The sequence below is a fragment of the Rousettus aegyptiacus genome, unplaced genomic scaffold (assembly GCF_014176215.1).
Source record: "Rousettus aegyptiacus isolate mRouAeg1 unplaced genomic scaffold, mRouAeg1.p scaffold_m13_p_15, whole genome shotgun sequence".
NCBI classification, from domain to species: Eukaryota; Metazoa; Chordata; class Mammalia; order Chiroptera; family Pteropodidae; genus Rousettus; species Rousettus aegyptiacus.
In genome coordinates this window covers 16,048,952-16,064,172 of record NW_023416290.1, presented here as the reverse complement: position 1 = coordinate 16,064,172, position 15,221 = coordinate 16,048,952, and the positions used below count along the sequence as shown (strand labels likewise).

Genomic DNA, 15,221 nt, shown 5'->3' with positions numbered 1-15,221 from the left:
GTGATAGAGCATTTAGTGTATGCTGCAGACTAAAAGCTGTAGAAGTTGAACCGGGGTGAGTTTAGTAGTAGGCAAAGGCTTATTGAAGGTGTCTTGGAAAGGGAATAGGAATTGGGCAGATCGAAATGCAAGGAGAGTGTGCTTGGTGGAGAGAGAAGTCAGTGAGTCAAGTGTGAATGAGGAACACTGCCCAGCGCCCTCTACAGGCCAGTACTCAGCAGCAGGCATTGAGTGGTGGGGGTGAGTGCGGGGAAAGCCAGGATGTGGTTTCATTTTTTTTTTTTTGCCCTCGAGGACAAAAATGTTTCAGACTAACATCTTTTATTCATGCAGTACTATTTCTGAAAAGCTAAAAGTAACCTGCAGGGTCTTTTCATTTTTAGAAAAGAAAATCATTTCTGCAGAATTTTCAAAAACCGGTAGGACTATTATAATTTTTCAACATTCGAGTTTTAAAAAATATAATTGCTGTCCATAATATACTCAATATTTCTTATTCTTCCTTAGTCTGTATGAAATTATTCAACATTCAGAATGAAAGTGATTACTATCACTGGGACTACACTTGTTAAAAAACATTCAAACATGTTTCTCCTTTATTTTAAACATCAGTAAGAGACACTTAATAGTAGTGCTAAAGGAAGAAAAAGTCCGTGTTGTCACAATACTAAAGCATTTGCTCAATTTAATTCACTGAGGAGAAAATAGGCCAGAGCCAGTGTTACAGCATTAAGTAATAAGAAAGCATTAAGGATTAAAAAAAAAAAAAAAAAAAAAGGAAAAGTAACATTAATAAAGTACTTGTCACATGTCAGGATTTCTATTAATTTTTCATGCAATGTCTTCCTTGATATTTACAAATATTCTGTGAGAAAGATATTTATATTCCTATTGTACAGATGAGAAAAGTGAGGTTTTGGAAGATTGTCTTTCACAAATCACACGGGTGGTAATGAGAGAGCACAGATTTGAATCGGGCTTTCCGCTTCATTTCCCCCATGCTCTTTTTAACGACCACATTTGGCTTAGTCTTCAGATGCAGTCTGGTGTGACTCTCGATTACATGATGGCTGCCCTCCAGGTCGGCACTGAGACCCTCACGTTCAGATTCCCTCCGGTACCTCCTTCTGCTGTGCAAACACGAGTGTTTTGGGGCTGTAAGTAAAGCTCATAGTGGTGTGTGGATGAAGTAGCTCGGAGACTGGCTATGATTCTGAATATTCCCTTGCATTTGTGCTTTAAAATCAGAGCATTCAACTGCCTACTTAGGGTTTCAGAAAGAAAACCAAGGAATTTTTCTCATCTTTTGAACTTTTCCACTGGATCTCAGTAAAGGTCATTTCGAGATGTGACCTGTAGATAAACAGAACAAACTGAAAGAACATCCCCGAGCTCTCTCTCTCATCTCATAAGGTAGATAGTGCCTGTGGGTACTAAGAACTGGATGTGTGTGAAAGATGCATCCTTTCTCAGCTGTGCCTTATGACCATGGCCATCTGAAAAAGTTCGTGAATTCAGAGCTCCTGGGAATTTTGTTGTGTTTCATGTGGCCAAAGGGAGTTTGGTACCTTGGAGAAAAAGTTTAGGACATCTTGGACATGAGAAACTAGAGAGACTGATGGCAAAGGAAAGAGTAAGTGTCATAGTCAGTACAACTTCAAAAAGAGAGGATCACTCAGATTAATCTGAGATGCTCTGGCAGTTCTTTCTAAAGCGAACTTCTATGTAAGATAAGACATTCAGGATATATATGTGTGTGTGTGTATATATATATATATATATATATATATATATATATATATATTTAATGTACACATACCTTCCCTCGGGGCATTTGCTTTGAAACTTGGGGCTCTGATGGTCAGTCTACCACAGTTTAGATCCTGGGGTCTCTTTTCTAGTTAAAAAATGGAAACGTATAAAGATCAAGCAAATAATAAAACATTACCTCCTAGTTACCTACTCTTTCTAAATATCAGTTTCATCTGTAAAATTGAAATAATACCTCATATTTGTTTTTTACATTTAAATTTTAAAAATCCATTTGTAAAGTGCTGAGCCCATTGCCCATTGCTTAGCACATGGGAAAGGAACATAATAAATAAAGTCATCATTAATGATATCATATTGTGGCCATTAAAAAATAGATATATCTTGACCTCTTTAGTAAATGAGATCCAGCCTCTAAACTAGAGTAGCTGTGCCCTGGTGTCCCCTGTGCCTTCGGGATCTAGGCTCAGAAATTCTGCAATTCGAGGCTGTGTGCATTGTGATTCTTCTGGCAGCTAACATCCTGTGGCTGGGGCCCAAAGAACAGGAGTTAGTAGCATTTGTCTAGGGCATCCTTTTCGGTATTCATATATTGGATGTTCTTAGGCTACCTTTAAAATCTTTTATTTTGACTATTTTTCTCTTTTTAAGTAAAGTTATCCACTATTATAGAACAGATTGGAAAATATTGATTATCATACAGTCTTCAGTGTTAAAATAGCCTTTCTTTTCATGCATGATTTCGTCCTCAGGGAATAGAACTGATCTCAAATGTTGGGCTTGCATTTGCTTTTCTCACACTGTGTCAACTTAATCATGACCCCCCCCCCCCACGCACACACATAACCTCCCTTGTCTCAGGGAAGTGGCGGATGCCAATTATAAGTGTTCACCTTCTTTTAACCATGATCTAGGAGAGTGATTTTGCTACTTTATCATAGCTCTATTACAAGAAATAGGAAATTCATGCATGCAAACATTGTTTAAGAGTATTGGGCAGCTCTAGCTGCATTTTTTATAAACATGGAACATTTGGCTTTGTATCTGGTAATGTGAAGAATAATAACACATCCAGCTCTGAACCTTAGCAGACATCCAGATTACTTTATTAATACAATGATTTCAATAACTCTAGGCACTTTTCAGGCACCTGGATTTTCATAAGTGATTCTAACCTCACTGATGGCATTTTATTCGTATGATTTTCTGAAGTTAGGGCTCATCGAGCTAGATGGATTTCTAAAAACATATAGGAAATAAATGCAAGTAAAATCTTAGAAACCAAATCTGTTAGTGCTTTATTTCACTGTTGCTACTCTTTCAAGAGGCGTGTCAAATCTTGGAAACTTGTGACGGCTGCCATAAAACCCAAGACTTCCCTTTGGAATACATCACTGGCTCAATTTCTGTTGGTTTCCCATCATCTTCTTGAGCTTAATGGATAAATGGATTGATCCAGATCAGTCTTTCATATTTTCCCAAGTAGCTCATAATTATATCTAACATTTATGTTTTCTAAGTATCTCTTAGAAATCTCTTATCTACTTTCAATCTTGCCCAGGCACTCTATTGTTCAAAAGAAATTGGATGGGAAAAGATGACTTGGCTTTTAGTACAAAAGACACTAGAGAGCTCTTGGAAAGTTCATTTGTGCACTTGTATCTTTTGACACTCACTCAGTAGGTGAACTTACACAGAGGAGAGCCGTGTCTAATAGGACTGTCTGATTCTATTTATTTCTTGTTATCATCTTGCAAGGCTGTTTTTGGCATGCAGTTATTTTAGTTGCCAGTCTCCAAAAAACTGGGTAACACTGTGCGGACCATTTCGAGTTTCCCCTAAACACCTAAATGCTGACATGTTCTACGCAGCAATTTGAGTTTTTGCTTTTGAGAACAACTAGGATGCTCCTCTTCTAATCGGTAATTTAAATATCTTTAGATTTTACTTAGTTTTATTCTTAAATGTTAATTTAAATGTTTTTTTTTTTGGTTCTATTTAGTTTTATTACTATTTATGCAATTTTTACTCCTCTGCCAAAAGATGAATTTTACACAGTTTAATTAACGTCTTAGTGTGTGTATGTGTGTGTTTGTGTGTGTGTGTTGTATAAGCCAAATGATAGCAGTCTTATGTGTATTTTTGGCTGAGAACTAGGAAACAGAAACTGTCTAAGGATTCTAGACTGTTTTCTAGAACCCCAAAATACTCCTCTTAAAATAGTTTTCTGGAAGGTTTTTGGTCTTGTAATGTTATTGATAAAATATTTAATCGCACCCCTAGCAAATGTTTGCATACTTATCATCTGTTTCCAAGTTGGCTTAGAAAGGTTGAAATGCCCTTTCCAGGGCCTGCGTCTGCTCTGCCCACCTTGTTGAGTGAGTGAATGCATACATCTGCCACTGTAGTATCAGAGCTTTTCTATTATAAATCACAGACAAGAGTTGAAAAGATGAAGTATCCACAGTGAGATACCACCTCATACGCATTAGGATGGCTACTATAAAAAAGAAAGAAAGAAAGAAAGAAAGAAAGAAAGAAAGAAAGAAAGAAAGAAAGAAAGAAAGAAAGAAAGAAAGAAAGAGAGAGAGAGAGAAAATAACAAGCTTTGGTGAGGATGTGGAGAAATTGGAACGTTTGTGCACTGTTGGTAAAAATGTAAAATGGTGCAGCCTCTTTGGAAAACAGTATGGAGGGTTCTCAAAAATTAAAAATAGCTTGACCATCAATTCAGCAATTTCGTGTCTGGGCACACACTCAAAAGAATGGAAAGCAGGGACTCAGATATTTGTACACCCATGTTCGTAGCAGCATTATTCACAATAGCCAAGAGGTGAAACCAACGCAAGTGTCCAATAATGAATAAATAGATAAATAAAATGTGGCATATGCATTAATGTAACATTATTCAGCCTTTTAAAGGAAGAAAGTTCTGACACAGGCCATGACATGGATGAACCTGGAGGACAGTATATGTTCAATGTCACAAAAAGACAAATATCGTGTGATTCCACTTATGTGAGGTACCTGGGGTAATCAAATTCATAGAAACAGAAAGTAAAAACGTGGCTGCCAGGAGCTGGGAGGAAGGTGTGAATGGGGAGCTGTTGTTTAACAGATACAGAGTTTCAGTTTTCTAAGATGAAAAAGTTCTGAAGATTGGTTGCACAACAATTTGAATATATGTAACAGTACTGAACTGTACACTTAAAAAATGATTAAGATCATAATTTTTATGTCATGTACATTTTGCCATAATTAAGAAAAAAAAGATGAATTAAAAGATAAAAGTGAGTTCTTGATATTTTTTTTTCCTGCCTCCTGTGGATCATTTTCGCTTACCTCATTCTGGAGACTGTTTTAAAGTGTTCGACAGGTCCGCACCCTCCAACTCTCCCTTCAGGAAGGGACTCACTCCCCCAGCAGCAGGAAGTATGCTCATTAGACGGTACAGCTGTCAGCACCCCTGGGACTCACTGAGCTTCAGAGAGCCACCTTGCTGAGGTGACATCCTTCCTGGGGCAGTCTGCATCAGTGACTGAACATAATGAAGGGTGAAAGCCCCTTCCAGCCTTGTGCGAAACACTCAGGTGGTCAGCCCTCGACCCAGACTTTCCCACAGGGGTGGCCGAGGCATTGACCCTTACTTCTTTCTCTGCCCAAATCTCCTTCCACTTCCTTTCTTTTGCAAGTGTGGATTCTTAATAAAAAATTTGCACCTAAATTCCACTCAGTGTCTATTTCTGAAAAAATGAACTTGCAACACAGATCAAGATATTATGAAGATTAATGTAACCAAATTATTTAATTTCTAAACCAGAGTGAACTAATTTTTAAGTTACTTAGTGAAATGATGCAAGACATTACATTTGAAGAATAAAACAAGTTAAAGTCCTGAGTAGGCAAATTAAGTCCTTTTCTGGTTAAGAAACATACACACACAAGAACCCAGCTAACATTAAAAATTATGCCACAAAATGAATAGAAACTTTGTCTCTGTGAAAATTGTGGTAATTTATAATTCAGGCAAAGCTATTTTATATCAAGCAGGTATGATCACACACATTAATATTTGTATGCTTCCCCCAAGAGCAGCCTCCTACCTTGTAAATGTAGACAGTGATCGATGGGCCTGAGAGAAGAAGAGTTATGCAGAAATATTCTAAGATAATAAATAGGTTAATCCATCATGAGACCAGTTCACAGTTATGGAGAAGGTAGGATAAAATGTGCTGAAAGGCTAAAATAAGGGCTATCAAGTAGCTGAAACCTTTTAAATAGAGTTATTCCCTTTTGAGTAGTTGTAGTCATATCTCTGGTTCTTATACCTGCCTCTGTGAAAGCCCCTGACACCTTGGAATTTCTGTGAGGAATTTCACACATCTGAGGAATCTTTCCAAACATTATAGACTCTGGTAATGCGTTTTGTGCTCATGTATTCTCGAGCCATGCATTTACGTTAAAGAATTTATAATATAACTTAATGTCTATATAATTTTGGCTTTAATTACCTGGATGTTATAGAACCTCCTACATGTAGAACATTCTTAAACATAAGTATATTTAAAACCCTCCAAACCATCAGAAGTCAATTGTTTGTGATCATGAAAGAAGAGATGTAGAAATGTGACATAATTTGTAACACTAAATTAATTAAATTTCTAAGTCGGCTATTAAATGAAGTAAAAAATAAATCTCCCAGTTTTTTTTTTTTCTGAACCGTGATAATGATAGCTAATATTTATTGAACACATGCAATGTGCTATGTGTGCTTTACTAGGATTATCTCAGTGTTTCTTCAAAACAACCTGCAGAGAAAGAATTATTATAATAACCATTTTACAATAAGGAAATTCACAGCTAAGAGGATTTAAACAACTTGCTAAAGTTATATGGGGAGGAAGTGAAAGAAACAGGAGGGAACCTGAGTGACTATCTCCAGAACTGGAGTTTATACAAATATGAATGTAACCAGCTCATTCATCAATTAACTGTTTAATTGATGGCTTACATTGTATGGACTGGTGGTTTAATTAAATGTTCTGAATCACCAAATTATATTACTTTCGACTGACAGACTTTAGTGAGAAAGTGACAAGACACTTCAATGAGCTTAAAAAATTTTTTTCCTATTAAAATAGATATTTTGCAGTCTTATTTAAGAAAGAAAATATCCAGACCAGTGATAATGACTAGTTTGTTGGATGAGTCACCTAAAGGAGAGAACAGTGGGGCAGCAAATGACTGATAATCGAATCTTATTTACTAGGGAGATAATTATTCTAATTTCCTAAAATCTGCAATTTACCCAACGCGCAAAGTCTTATCACCTGAGTCATCATGGAACAAAGAAATGGCAAACACAGCCCAGCTTGCCTGTCCTCGTGCTGTGCCGGTGGCAGACAGTACTAACAGATCACAGCACCCATGGAGCCCCAGCGTGGTCAAGAATCCATTTCAGCAGAGTCCACAGGCAGCCGTTTCCAAATGACGGGAGTAAATAAAAGTTGGGAGTAAGACTGTTTTTAGTCATCTAGCACTTGAGGGCCAGAGGAAGGGAGTTCGAGGTATAATCAGTGATTTTTTTCAATGCCTCTGAACGGCCCAGTTTCTTCTTAATTTCCTAATCAGAGTTGTGACGTTAGGGAAGAGAAGTTTCAGGACAAGCGCCGTTCTCTCCCCTTCTCTTGAGTTCTTATTAGGTAACTGGACAGTTAAAATGATAATACTGCCTCACTTAGGTTGATAAGAGCTTAAATATTGGTATTCAGGCTAATAAATTTGCTCAATCTTCCCACCCTCACCCCCAGACACACGTTAGGTAATTTCAGAATCGCTGGCTCTTGGAAACACACTAGTTGTGATTTCGGTTACTTCACAGAACTTAACGGGCTGAAGGGACAGTTATTTCGAGATCGATTTTTGGCAAACCTCAGATAACAGCTCATCCGAGGTCTCTTTGCTTATGGGTAGGAATGAACTGTGGCTTACAACTAAATAGAAATAAATGTTCTCAGCAGGGAAGAGTCATTACCAATTTAATGAACCAGAGTTCTGGTTATAGCTCTGTGAAGGATCATAATGTGTAAATTTAAATAAAACACTGTGGCTTTGGTTTTAAGTGTTAATATGTGAAATATTACTCTCTTCTTAACTTTAAAAGTAAAACGTGTAAAATTTGAATGTGTTTAGTAAGTTCACTGACAGGCAATACACAATGAGAGACCCCCGAACAAATGCAAATAGGACTCTAAAAAATAACATTGCAGGATCTAGGGTCCACATTGGTCAGTTATGTTCCATCTTTTAGAAGGCTGATGCTTTAAATAGCAAAGTGCATTTAAACATACATGTTTACACACTTGAATATGACATACCTTTTCTTTAAGCTGTAAACCAAAGCAATGAAAATGTCTTTTGAGATTTACTGGAAGGTCTCTTCCTATTCCTAGACTTCTTTCTGGAGGACTCTATGACTGGCTTCATCAGTTCTCATTTATGTTTCTGGCATTTTCCATTGCCTGTACACTCCTAGCACGTGGGAAAATGCTGGTCCTGTTCAACATGTCTTCCCAGTGCCTCGTTCCATGCCTGGTCCATACTTGGTGCTCAAAAACTGTTTGTTAAATAAATGAATGACTTTTTCAAAAGTACAATAATTGAACAAGAGCTCTTGGATTAGAACAGCTTTTCTCATAATTATCGAGTTTAAGCTCTTGACCAACCAGTTAATTTTTTTTAATTAATAAATTCAATCAGCTGATTTTGAGGGGAGTTCTACTCTAGATAAACTGAGCTAGCTGTCTTTGAGCCAAGTACTTCTGGGAGTGGAAAAGATTTTCTAGGTGGTCCATAGACAAAAACGACTTAAGGGAAGCCATTTTCAGATCTTTAATTTCCACATCTACTCTTTCCTAAAATAATTTTCCTGAGAATACACATACAAACCAACTCCACTGTCATTATCATGTTTCTTCTACCTTACAAAAGAAAGGCACTTTTCTCACTCAGTATGGATTTTACTGTGGTGTGTCGCCTGGAGTAGAGAAAGTCAGGTGACCATAAAAGCTATCATCCAAATGAGCATTCCTGAGTGAGAGTAGGCTCTATAAATAATTAACTTGGGACAATATAATATTGACAAAGGTTTTTTGAAGATAACACTGTTATGATTCTCCTCTTTCTTTCTGAGCACGCTGCTTTTAAAAGGTTTGTCACTTAATGAAAGAATAGCAGATAAATTAAATATTAAATGTTGGTAAAGTTTACTAAGGTGTTCTTCTCAGATGTTGATATAATAAATTAATCTAAAAAGCTAGTGATTTCTTAAACTTTGTTTAAAAAGATCTTATTGAGTTGTCAGCTGATAGACCAAAAAAGATGTATGAAAATGTTTATGACAACACTATTCATAATTGCCCAAATAGTAATTAACCCAAGTCTCCCTCAGCTGTGGAATGGATAAATTGTGATATAGTCATACAATGGGATCCTACATAGCAATGAAAAAGAACAAACTATCACTATGTAAAACAGTGTAGCTGACTTTTATAGACACAATTTTAACAAGTATATACTTCCTGACTTCATTTCAATGAAGTTCATCAACAACGAAACTGATTCATGGTGTTAGAGGTTAAAATAATGCTACCTTTGGGTAATTATAATGTAGGAGGTGGCATGAAGCAGACCTCAGGAGAAATGGAAATGTTCTATGTCTTGATCTGGTTAGTGGTTACATGAGTCTATCTATATTTAAAATTTCATTGAGCTGTACAGTTGAGATTTGTAAACTTTATTGAAGTTATGCAATAATAACAAAGAAAAAGAAATTGATTTATTCGATCAATGAAAATTTTCTAGTACACAGGTCTAGGTTCTGGTAATACAATAATGAACAAGATCTCAAGAAGCTTATATGTAGGGTAACCATTTCCTAATTAAGTCCTTGTTTGCCATAGTTATTAACACCATTTACATTCCCCCAAATATCCTGGATTTGGTGATAAATTACGCTATTACTCTCTGTTCCAGTTATCTATCATTATGTAACAAATCAGCCCCAGTGCTTAGTGACTTAAAAGAACAATAATTTTAACATGGTTCACAATATCGTGGGTAAGGAATTCATGTAGAGCTGAGCTGGGCAATTTTTCTACCTCTACTGGCCTTGAATACAGCCACTTGGTGGTACTCGACAGGCAGATTGGCTGTTCTGTAGGGCTCAAGATGACTCATTCACCTGGCACTTTGCTAAAGACAGCTGGAAGACTGGGATCAGCTGGGACTACTGACTGGTGCACCTCCATGTGATTTCTTTAGATGGTGGTCTCAGGGTAGTCAGATCTCTAATGTGATGTCTGGCCAGGTGGAACTTATGTGGACTTTTATGAGTGTGCCTTGAAAGTCACATAGTGCCTCTTCTGTCTCATTCTGCCCACATTCAAGAGGCAGGGACACAGATCTCATCTCTTGTGGGAGGAATGCCAAAGAATTTTCAGCCATTTTGTTTTTTTAAAACCACAATGCTCTACTTATAGACCAGATGCAAAAAGACTTTGACCAAGTCTACGTTCTCAGTATCTTTTACATTCTTCTCCTTCTTTTCATCTTTAGCTTGACTTTATTAGCTTGGATTTTCACAATCTCTCATCTGTAAGTATTAGATGAAACTCTTAATTATCTGTTCTTAGTTTCTTTCTCTTTAATTTTATCTTACCGGATGCTAATGAATGCTCCACTCTGTATCTGTCAAGCTTTTTTAAAATTTTTTTTTTTTAAATAAGTAAGTAAGTAAGTAAGTAAGTAAATAAATAAATAAATTACAAATCCCTCTCCATTTACTCACTAAAATCTAAACTTCTTTGCCTGTCCTTCAAAGCCCTTTATCAACTGAGGCTAACCTAACTTTCTAAACTTATCTTCCATAGCCTCTTTTGTGTACTTTAATGTTTAGCCAGATATTGTTTTTTAAAGTTCCCTCTCTAGCACCCACCTTTCTAAGCCTCAGTGCATGAACTCTCAGAGTTTCTTCTCTCTGAAATGTATCTTTTCAGTGGCCTTCCACATCCTTCCTTCTCCCTACCCATCCTGAATCTAACAGTTCTGTAAGGTTCTGATGAAATGATGCTTCCTTCAGGATGCTCATTTGTTCATTCAACAAATATTTATGACAGGGCTTATATGGCAGACTCTGTTTTAGGCCCTGGAAGCATAGAGGTGACAGGCAGATAAGGTCCTCATCTTCAAAGAGTTTACAAATCCCTATTAGAAAGTCTTCTTGTCCCTTAATGTCTCATGAAAATTCACTGTTTTTTGTTTTTTTTTCTCTTGCTGCTTTTAGAGATTATGTTAAGTGGAGAAGCTAAACACTGAGGTTCTGAAACTGTGTGACCTTTGGAAAGTTTCTGACCCTCTTTGGGCCTCAGTATTTCTTTTCTGTAAAGTAGAATAATATAGTATCTATCATTTAGTTGTAGTAAACATTAAACATGTTATCATAAAAAAACTTAGAGTTTGGTAAACACTAAATAAGCTTTAGTAATTATTATCATTGTTATTGCCATCATTGTTTTTAGTTGTATGTATTTTTCCTTCTCTCCTAGCTCTTCTATTAAGATATAAACTTACTTATTTGGAGCTGAGTTATACATCTTGTGGATTTATGGTGTTTTTGAAAGAGTGCGAGCTTTTAAGTCAAGTGAAAATGTTTGAGTCCAGCTCTGCATCTCATTAACTGTAAGATGCCAACTTTTTTATGTCTTATATTTTCACATTTAAATTCTGAATGACAATACCTAAGACACGGAGTCATTGTAGGGATTTAATGAGGTGATATTTGTAAATTGGCCAGCTTAGTGTCTGATACATAGAATGTGCCTCTGAAATGATGATGATGATAATGATGATGAGCGTAATGATGATGATACAATTATAACTCTGACAATTCCTAGAACCTCCTCTACTTATTATGGTACATAACTTAGTAAGTATCCTTTTGGATATTCTAATGCCTTTATAAACATCATTTTCTCTAATTAGGATTATACTATGTTTAATTAATCTCCTATCATTTACTGTAAAGAGTAGATATCTTTAAATTTCAACAATTATAGATTTGTTTCATCTTTTAAAATGATTATATGGTGTTTCTTTATATATGCGTACCATAATTTATTTAATCAGTCCTTTTCAATGAATATTCAAGTGTTTCCATTTTTTCCTATTATATACCATGCTATAATCGAATGAATTATATACACATGTTTCCACCCTGTCTTATTATTTCTTTAAGACAAATGATTAGAAGTAAATTGCTTGGATGAAGAAAAGAAACTTGCAGATTTTATGGATTCTGACAGATTGCCCACCTGGCTGGTCCTATATATCGTTACCTTCACCAGTGGGGACCATCTTTAAGAGTGGTTGAGGAGGGAGATGGTTTCGAGTGATTAGAAATTAAAATTGACATTTAGAATTTCCTTTCTTTCCAACTGTAATTCCTTTTTTTCCTGTTAGTATTTACAGAGTTCAATAGAGTTAGAGTAGTTGGGTCCTGCACCCACAGCTCAAGAGAAGGATGCAGATGGGATGAGGAGGGAGAGCATGAGAAGGTGATGGGCAAGCACAGAGGTGACTTCCGGCATGCTGTACCACTCGCTCTACCTCTTCTCATTTCATTTCGCTGTCTCCCACTAGTCGGACATAGAATCCCGCTTCCCAGTCAGCATTTTAGAAAAGACTGCTTCGAGGGTGGTTCCAAGAAGAAAATCATTTGGGACAAAAGTGAGAGACGATGTCAAGTTATTACTATTAGAAGGTTTAGAGAGCCACCTGAGAGATATGAGGTACAGGCATAAATGTTTTCTTACATCCTGGTCTTCAAATGATAGGGATTCAGGAAAAGAGGTAGAAGATAATAAAAGAATTAGAGAGGTTTCCATATGAGAAGAATGAAAAGTTAAAAAAATCCCGCTGCATTCTAATTTTAACATATGCCACTTTAAATGAGTTCAGATCTCAATATTCCAAAAAAGTCCATCCTAGCTAATAATAATGGTTCTTAACATTTGTATAGTACAGAGTTGCAAACTAGAGGCCCCTGGTCTACACTCGGCCTTCAAATATGTTTTGTTTGGCCTATTTAATGTTGGCCAGGTAATGTTTATGAAATTTTTAATGGTTACCAGATTTAAAATCACAGATGGCTGGCTATTTCTCAAACTACTTCTGCTTTTTCCTGGGCACACAACTTGACTCATTTCCCAGCTGCCATTGCAAAAGTATATGTCCATGTGACCAAGAAATGTGAATAAAAGTTATGGGCACCTCCTCCAGGTCTGGCCTGTAAAAAGCAATCATGAATGATTCTCCCACCTCTTTTCTCTTTACTCAGCGGTATGTAAGTATCCAGAGCAACCTGCTAAAGATGACAGAAAGTAATCCGTTTCTCTGAAAGACAGTGTGGAGTAGAGCCTCCTTACATATCTTACCCTCCCTATGATGCAACAGCCCCCTGGAACAAGATTGTGTGAGCCAGAAATCAGCTTCTGTTATGTTTGAGCCATGAGGTATGTTCTGGTCCATATAGTTACAATAGTTATTGATCCTAGCTAATATGCTCTGTAACAACAATCACGAAATTGTTAGGATGGCATGATCTACTCCATGTTACCTCTTTCACCCCTGATGTGTTACCCTTTTTATGTTTCCTGCTAGGATCCCTTAGGTATTATAATTTTAGACTTTCATGTAGTGCTATATGGTTTGCTAAGCATATCTGCATTCATTATTGTGAGTTGTTAGCAAACCAGATAGCATCATTTATTCTTCGGTAAGGTCATTTTCACTTGAGGAAAAAGCTGTTGAGTACCTGCCACAAATCAGGCACTGCGCTGGGCCCAGGACATGCAAAGAAGAGACATGAGGAATCTAAGACTTGGGTAGCATACTTGTACATTTGCCCAGTCACAGACTACTAAAAGAAATGGTGAATGGGAGTTTGGAACTACCAAAAATAATCTTTGAGAAATCGTGGTATCTGGAATATTGCCAGAAAATAAGACATTGACAAACGTTTGGATATTCAAAAGGAAAATAAGATGGCTTCTTTTTTTAAAAATTTTATTTTATTAGTTTCAAGTGTACAGTACATTGGTTAGACATTTATATAGTTTATAAAACAATCTCCTTAATTGCTCTTTCTTCTGGCTCTCTACCTAACCATTACATTAATGCCAACTGCACACCCTATGCCGTGCTCTCTATACCAGTGACCATCTATCAACTACTAATTTGTACTTCTTTAACCCTTCACCCCATTCTCCCAGCTCCTAACACCCTCCCCTCTAGTTGTAGCCAGATATGGCTTCTTGATATTGCAAACCTGTATATTTAATGTTGATACCATTGACAAATTTAGAAGTTATTACTTAACGAAAGGTTTGTGACCACTGAAAAAGAGGGGATCATCCTTGGAAGTCAGAATCAGTTCAATAAGAGAAAATCTTGCCAAACCTAAGTTATCTCCTTTGGGATAGGATTTATTACTCTGTGAGCTGTGGAGAATGTTACAAAGATAGTTGTCTTAGTCTGCTCAGGCTGCCTTCCAATGCCCATGTTCAGGTCCCTGCTGGGGGCCCAGGTTGCCAGTGGTCATGAGGTGGAGGCATAGATGAAAAGGCCAGGTGGGGACTGGAGTGCCAGAAGGTGGGGAATGGCAGGTGCGAACTTATCTTGGGAGAGGAGAGGAGACACATTTAGACTGAAGCTCTATGCCCCGTCTGAATGCTCCATTGTCTTATGGGACTTTACTCCTAAAATTCAAAATCAAGTGGAAAATTAAGAATTTCAAGACAATGACCACAGGGCATTAAACCCCAAGTGTGGGCCCTCCTGAGCAAAGGGGCCCTGCACAACTGCACAGTTTGGATGCTTGCACAACTAGTCCTGCCCGACCGTGATTCTGCCCAGCCCTGATACCACACTGTATTACATATTTATTTGATTGTTCATCTATTACCTGTCTCTTTCCATTAGAAGTAAGCTTCTAATGGAGCAGGGGCTTTGTCCCCATCCCATGTGTCTTCTAGTGCCTTAGGATAAAAATGGCAGTCTTCAGCATCCTAATGGGGATGGATCTGGTACATAGCGACTATTTAATTAAACTCCAGAATGCCAATACATGAAACTCGAAAAGTGTTGCTTTTGATCTAATGAAAGGATACATGCCTTTACAAAGTGAGTGGTGGGATAAGTTGGAATTCCCCTTGCTCCCCCCCCCCCCCCCCCCCCCCAAAAAAAAAGGTAGGAAAGAAGAGCATAACTAGGTTCCAAAAAGATTTAGGTAATTTTAGGGAGAACATTTCCATGTTACTCAGAAAATTTAAAGCAATGTAGAGATGATTAAGGGTCTTAACAATGAGATCTTCGAAATAGACTGCCAATAGTCT

The 15,221-nt window shown here is 37.2% G+C and overlaps 1 long non-coding RNA gene across 5 annotated transcripts in view; it reads left to right on the top strand.

Moving 5' to 3' along the window:
- Nucleotides 1–3,069: 3,069 nt before the first annotated feature.
- Nucleotides 3,070–15,221, top strand: part of LOC107497974 — a 36,421-nt gene continuing 24,269 nt past the window's right edge. For 4 of the 5 annotated variants that reach the window (XR_004954600.1, XR_001593920.2, XR_004954599.1 and 1 more), the window contains exon 1: nucleotides 3,070–3,692. This is a non-coding gene — a long non-coding RNA (uncharacterized LOC107497974). Of the gene's footprint in view, nucleotides 3,693–13,165; nucleotides 13,341–15,221 lie in introns of all 5 variants that reach the window. The other variant, XR_004954601.1, reaches the window with a different exon arrangement.